The sequence below is a fragment of the Hemitrygon akajei genome, chromosome 19 (assembly GCF_048418815.1).
Source record: "Hemitrygon akajei chromosome 19, sHemAka1.3, whole genome shotgun sequence".
Taxonomy (NCBI): Eukaryota; Metazoa; Chordata; class Chondrichthyes; order Myliobatiformes; family Dasyatidae; genus Hemitrygon; species Hemitrygon akajei.
The window spans coordinates 19,194,013-19,200,815 of record NC_133142.1 but is presented as its reverse complement, the minus strand read 5'-3'; the positions used below and the strand labels follow the sequence as shown (position 1 = coordinate 19,200,815).

Genomic DNA, 6,803 nt, shown 5'->3' with positions numbered 1-6,803 from the left:
AGGCAGGAGAATCATTCCCTGGGAAATCACACGCAGTGAGGGGATTGACAGTGAGCAAATGCACACATTAAAATGTCATCCTTCTGTTCCCTGCATGTTCTTGACACATTGGTGTTGCTCAATGCTAAATAAATACTGTATGTCAAAAATCATTTAATGTAAATCATTACGCACAATCAAACACAAACAAACAGGTTGATATGGCCAGAGATACAATAAGAAATGCATTTTTATTAAAGAACATATGTTAATTATGAAGTGCAATATTTAAAAACAAATACATCTGTACAGTCAGGTGGAGCTGAACTTGAAAAAAGGGGCAAAATTTGCCTTTGGTCACTAGTGCTGAACAAGTAGAAGAATATAATTTACCTGTTGTACTTATTCCCACAAACTTAATTCCAGTTCAGGTCAATGAAGTGAACAGAATCGAATGTATGGAAACCAAATAATCATATCTTCAGTTTTGATCACTAGAGATAAATTTCTTCACCAAGGGAATTTGAGTATATGTATCTGGTGTAGATTGATATTGGATCTACAATGCCATTTTAATACTTATGATTTTTAAGCTTCATCTTTATTATTCCTTGAAAAGTTAAGCTCGATAGTTTAAAAATGCAATCATAACTCAACATCCTATCCTGTGGAAGCAACGTCTGCAGAATATGAATACATCTGACTGGAACTGCAGCATGTGACAAAATTGAATGGTATGCAGGAGAAGGTCACTGGAATTATGAATTAGGCAGTAGTACAAATATCCATGCTCTGGGATCGTTAAGTCTGATTGCCCTTTCTCAAACTTGTTTTCAATTGACTTCAACAAATAAGAAAATGAGGTGGAGTACAATTGAAACAGCCAGTTCATTATTGCCCGTTATAAGGAATGTCAAAATGACTTTATATAAAAGTGTATTTCTTGTTTCTGTTTAGAAATACCCTAAATTCAAACACTTGCAGTATTAATTGATTATGACTGCGATATACAAGAAATTTGTGGCGCCTTATCTGAACAAATCGATTTGATTTGTTTAACAGCCTGTTTCAGACACACAGTGACAGTGCACACATCCAATCTTGGAAGGCCAGAAGTGTCTGTGTGGTTGCACTTTAATTGCTAGAAGTGAAATCATGTGCTTACATTTCCCATTTTCTGGTCTGGTAAGAGGAAGAGTGGAATCTGCAAGTGCCAAATATAATTGTAGGAACTATAGTTTAAGAAATCACTTGCTGATAAAATACCCTCTTCAGCTTGTGAAATACTCTTTAAGGGCCACATACCTATTCTATGAAATTAGCTCCCAGAGCACTACTGTAGCAGGAACGTGTTCATCAATCTTTCTCCAATGCATAGTCCCTCTATAGTGCTATCCAATTCTGCAGTAGTCAATATCTTAAAACATATGTTGTTTAGTAAATCCAGTTTTTTTTTACTTAAAGGAAAATATTAAAGCATTTACATATAATTATCCAAAAAGAAATACATCTAAAAATTGTTTATAAACAGTAAAGTTGTCTGAGCATACACTGGGCATATGAACAACATAAATAGTACATAGTGATATAAAATATCAAGCTGAAATACTGTAAATTGATTTGAAATCCATTGTTCGGTTTTACACATACAACAATAAAATCTGAAATGAAAGGCAGCAGTATATAAATCAGCTCTTTGTTCAAAACTGCACATTTCGTAATCGGTTTCAAACTAAAAATGAAGTAAATGAAGTCATCCTTTACAGCACTGTGATCTTCATTTTGAGGTAAGTCACAGCTGACAATTACAACATATCTCTTTATTTGTTCTGTTCTTGCCCAATCAGGCAACTTTTTAGATTGAGAACATCTATCTGGATTTTTCAGATTTCTAAGTGTACCTATTTCGGCATCTTTTCATACATTTAGGTGGATGATAGTTTTGCACATGCTGAAGGCAACTGATTTGGGCCAGTAACAGAACTAGATAATGCAAGATATGCAGCTGTTAAATATAGACCAACATCTGAAGAAGATATACAACGATCCTGAAAGAGAGCAGGAGTTGGGAGAGTGCGACATTCTAATAGACCGGCTGGGTCACCTGGCGGAGAGTGTATGATGTTGAAAGACTTGAAACATCCGATGATTCCAGGAACATCACTGAAGATGTGTCCAGAGGCATCAGTAGATGTATGTACACAGTTTTAGGACACACATGATCTTAATGACAAGGTGAAGTTAATCCTGAGTGGGTTAATCTGCTTTGAATTCTCATGGAACTAAGGAATTCAGGGTTTTTCGGCAATGAAGCTAAGGGATGTGTGGTATCACAAGAAACATTTAAAAAAATTGAGATGGCCAAATAGAAGTCATAATGCGAATACTATCTTTAATGTACAAACATTACTGAAATTTACTGCAGTTTATGCATATTTCTAAAATTTAAAATTTAAACATATTTAAGTACTTCATCTGCCAAAGTGAGCAAATTATTTTGTTCAATTGTTTTTAGTTTATTCATAATTTATTGCCAGCTATCTCAAATTCTGAGAGGCAGAAGTTCATCTTACATCACTTGTGTCATGTCATTTGTACTTCACCTTCAAAATGAATGGAACCAAAACTGGGAAGTGGAGAGAAAATGTCTCCTGAGGAGGTAGAGGCATTGAACCATAGAACACTACAGCACAGTACAGGCCCTTCAGTCCTCCATGTTGTGCCGACCCATATAATCCTTTAAAAAAAAGTACTAAACCCACACTACCCCATAACCCTCCATTTTTCTTTCATCCATGTGCCTGTTCAAGAGGCTCTTAAATACCCCTAATGTTTTAGCCTCCACCACCATCCCTGGCAAGTCATTCCAGGCACTCACAACCCTCTGTGTAAAAAACTTACCCCTGATGTCTCCCTTAAACTTCCCTCCCTTAATTTTGTACATATGCCCTCTGGTGTTTGCTATTGGTGCCCTGGGAAACAGGTACTGACTATCCACCCTATCTATGCCTCTCATAATCTTGTAGACCTCTGTCAAGTCCCCTCTCATTCTTCTACGCTCCAAAGAGAAAAGTCCCAGCTCTGCTAACCTTGCTTCATATGACTTGTTCTCCAAACCAGGCAACATCCTGGTAAATCTCCTCTGCACCCTCCCCAGAGCTTCCACATCCTTCCTATAATGAGGTGACCAGAATTGAACACAATGGGTGAGCTTTCTTGCCAATGGTGCGTACATGGTTAGACAGAGACAGGCTACTGGTGATGTTCACTCCTAGGAACTTAAACCTCTCAACCGTCTCAACTTCAGCACCACTGATGCAGACAGGAACATGTATACTCCTCCCTCCCCTTACTGAAATCAATGACCAGCTGCTTTGTTCTGAGGAAAAGGTTCTTGTCATGACATCATGTCTACTTCCTTCCTTAACTCCAACTCATTGTTACTTGCAAAACAGCCCATTAGGGTGATATCATCTACAAACTAAACTGAGGGAGTCTGAAAGATGGGGTTGGGGGGCACAGGTCCGGTTGGAGGAGAGTGAGAGTCTTGGGGTGGGGTGAGGACCTACTGAGTGGATAGAGGGGAGCCTACAGCAATGCAGGAATTTGGAGCCGTTAGTGAAGAGTGCATGAAAGTGGCAATCTCCAGCTCACAACCACAGTCTATGCCAAAGAACGACATGTGAGGATATTAGATGTCAGCATTTCCGCCCAGTCTCTTCTGATTAGCCCAAGAGATTTAAATCAGAGGATGACAGTATCATTAAAGAGTGCATGATTTATTAATGGCCTACAGGAGGGAGCAGAGTGTAAACTATCAAAGGTTGATGGTTGCTGATGACACTTAAGTAAGTAAGAGGGCATATCTGCAATGAGGATATTTTCACTCTGCAACAGGGTTAAGTGAGTGGTAAAAATGGAGGTTATGGTAGGAAAATGTGAAGTCACCCACATCAATAAAAGGAATCATAAACCAGACTATTACTTAAGTAGGGAGAGATTGCAATTGCGTGCTTGTGCATGAGATACAGAAAGTTAACAGCATGTTACTAAATGGCAAACTTGTCCTTTATTGTTGGGGGTTGGAATTTAATAAGAGAGAAATACCAATGTTCAGTGTGTTAGAAACATACAAAACCTACAGCACAATACAAACCCTTTGGCCCATAAAGTTCTGCCGACCATGTCCCTACCTTGGAAATGACTAGATTTACTTATGACCTCTGACTATCCACACGATCAACGGCTCTCAATGTTGGTGAAGTTGCACCTGGAATTTTGTGTACAGTTCTGGTCCCTTATTTAAGAAGTGATATATTTCCACTGGAGATGGTCCAGCAGAGATTCACTTACGTGACAAGAGGCCTGTCCTGCCTCAAACCTGGAGTTCAGAAGAAGGAAGGATCAGCCTACTGAAACATGTGAAGCCCTAAAGGGACTGCCAAGCAGAGTCTGCTGCTAGAAGGAGATACTCAAATGAGAAGGCAGAGCCACAAGGTAAGGCAGAAGATATTTAAAGTTGAAGTCCACTGGAATTTCTCCTCTCAAAGAATGGTGCTGTCTGGAATTCTCTGCACCAAAATATTGGGTAGGTACAATTAAGGATCAGAGAATTGAGGGCTATGTGGAACCAACACTGAAGTAAGTGTGTGTGTGTGTGTGTGTGTGTGTGTGTGTGTGTGTGGGGGGGGGGGTGTTTGAAGTCTATTGCAGATTAGGCTTGATCTTACTGAATGGCAATAGAGGTTCAGGGGCTGAGTGGACCACTCTTGATATTTTCTTATGAGTAATTTAATTTATTACCAATGTCTTAACTCTGAACACTTAAAATAACATTTATTTTATAAGGTGCAGATCTTCTGATCATAAATTATAAAAAGAATATTTTTGCTTAACTTACACTGGCCAGCTTTTTCAGCCAATGTTATTCTTCAATTTGACCAATAGAAATGATAGAGCTGCGTTTTATCAAACTAAATAAGTTTCTGTACTTTTAAAAGTAATTATTAAGAATTTTTAACAAACAGATATATTTATTTTACCCCAAGCTTGGTGCTCGGAGTGATTTTGTGAAAAGGCTCTTTCTTCGTAGTTTGACACTGCCCAGGATGCATGCGATGTCCATTTCCTTTTGTCATTCCTGGTGTTTCATCATCAGCTAGAAAAAAATGGAAAAGAGCAAATACCCATTAGCCTGGTTAATTCCACAATCAGTGACTATGTTGTTACTTTTGTTTGCATTGAGCAGGAAATTAGTTACATTGAGAACATGGACATATAAGAAACAGCAGCAGGTCTTCCTGCTTTTCAGTAAGATCGTGCTGATCTTTCAATATTCAACACCACTTCGCCACACTAACTCTGTACTCGTTTCCACAGAAACACACAGTTATGGTATTACGAAATCATACAACATGGAGACAGGAAATTTATCCCACCAAGTCCAATTATAAAGCATTTATTCAAGACAGTCAATTTAATACCCGATCATTCTCTTAATAACACTGGACAACACACTTTTTCCAAAAGTGTTGCTTCCTCAGAATCTTTTTTTTAGCTTAAGATAGTCTGCTTGAAGCTTAACAGAAGTATAAATTCAAACTACTTGTATCACGTAGGAGTTTGGAGAAATAATAAGTTAATTTGTATTGAATATAATGCATTTAATTGCATAACAGTGCTGACACTTTGCAATAGTTCAACTAAGCTAAAAATGTTTTGTTGATGATTTGTTTGTACTCAGTATCTGTGGCTTCCTGTTTAAGGGTCCAACAATAATCAGCCAGCATTCATGGATTCCTGTGGATACTGTTTCTCCATGACCGCAATGTCCTGATGAAACCTTTCACCCTGCTTGACACTGACAGCGCCAAAATTCGCAGGGAATAAGTCTAAATGGGAATGCAGAAAATTAATCTTTAGTGGTATGTTGCACTTCATGATTTTGTATGCTTGAAGCAAGTTGTGATCCAGCTGCACATAGTTTGGTGCTCTGTAGTTGCCAAGAAAATTTTCAACAACATCCTCGAATGCCATCATGCAATTTTCTCTGGTCCAGCTACAAGTTCTGTGAATTTCCTGTCATTGATGACCTGTTTGATCTGTGGACCAACAAAAATGCCCTCCTTAATCTTGGCCTCAGCTATTTTGACTTGAATTATGGAGATCAAGTCTGGAAAATTTCAAAAAGTGGTGCAAGATAGGGTAACTTCAGGGTGATTTTCATGATCAGCAGTCCAAAATCCGTAAGATACACCCAAAAGTATTCTGGAAGCAAAATCCTTGTTGTCCAATTTATTCAAATAATCCCTTAATGAGTGGAAATGCCTTCATTATTCCAAAATATACCATTAATTTCTAGGCTTCAGTTTAGAGTCAGAATGTGGAAAAAGGCCCTTTGGTCCATCTTGTCCATGCTATCCAAGATGTACATCCAAGTGAGTTAGGCCATATTTGACCCATATCCCTGGAATCCTTTTCTATCCATTTCTGGACACCAAGAAATAAAAAAGTGTTTTCACAGCTGCAGTTCAGACAATTGACGTGGCAGGAGCCACGCATTTTAAAAGGAAGCCTCAAATCTCAGGGAGTACAAGGGAACTTTCTATCACTCAACTGCACTGTTGATGGGATTAATGCAAATGACTGGGCTGACATTTGGAAGGCTGCACAGCAGTTACTTTTAAAAAATCATCTTGTGAATCTGTACCAAATGTCATGAATTTACTGCACCACATGGGTCTCTTATCAGCTCACAGCCGAGCAGTAAATGCTGGAAAAGTCACTGACAGTTGCATCCTGAAAGTTAACAAAAACTACAGAAC

The 6,803-nt window shown here is 38.5% G+C and overlaps 1 protein-coding gene across 1 annotated transcript in view; it reads right to left on the bottom strand.

Moving 5' to 3' along the window:
- Nucleotides 1-211: 211 nt before the first annotated feature.
- Nucleotides 212-6,803, bottom strand: part of ninj1 (ninjurin 1) — a 62,674-nt gene continuing 56,082 nt past the window's right edge. Inside the window, exon 4 of the mRNA XM_073072189.1 lies at nt 212-5,137. The gene's annotated coding sequence lies outside the window, so the exon portion shown is untranslated. The remainder of the gene's footprint in view (nt 5,138-6,803) is intronic.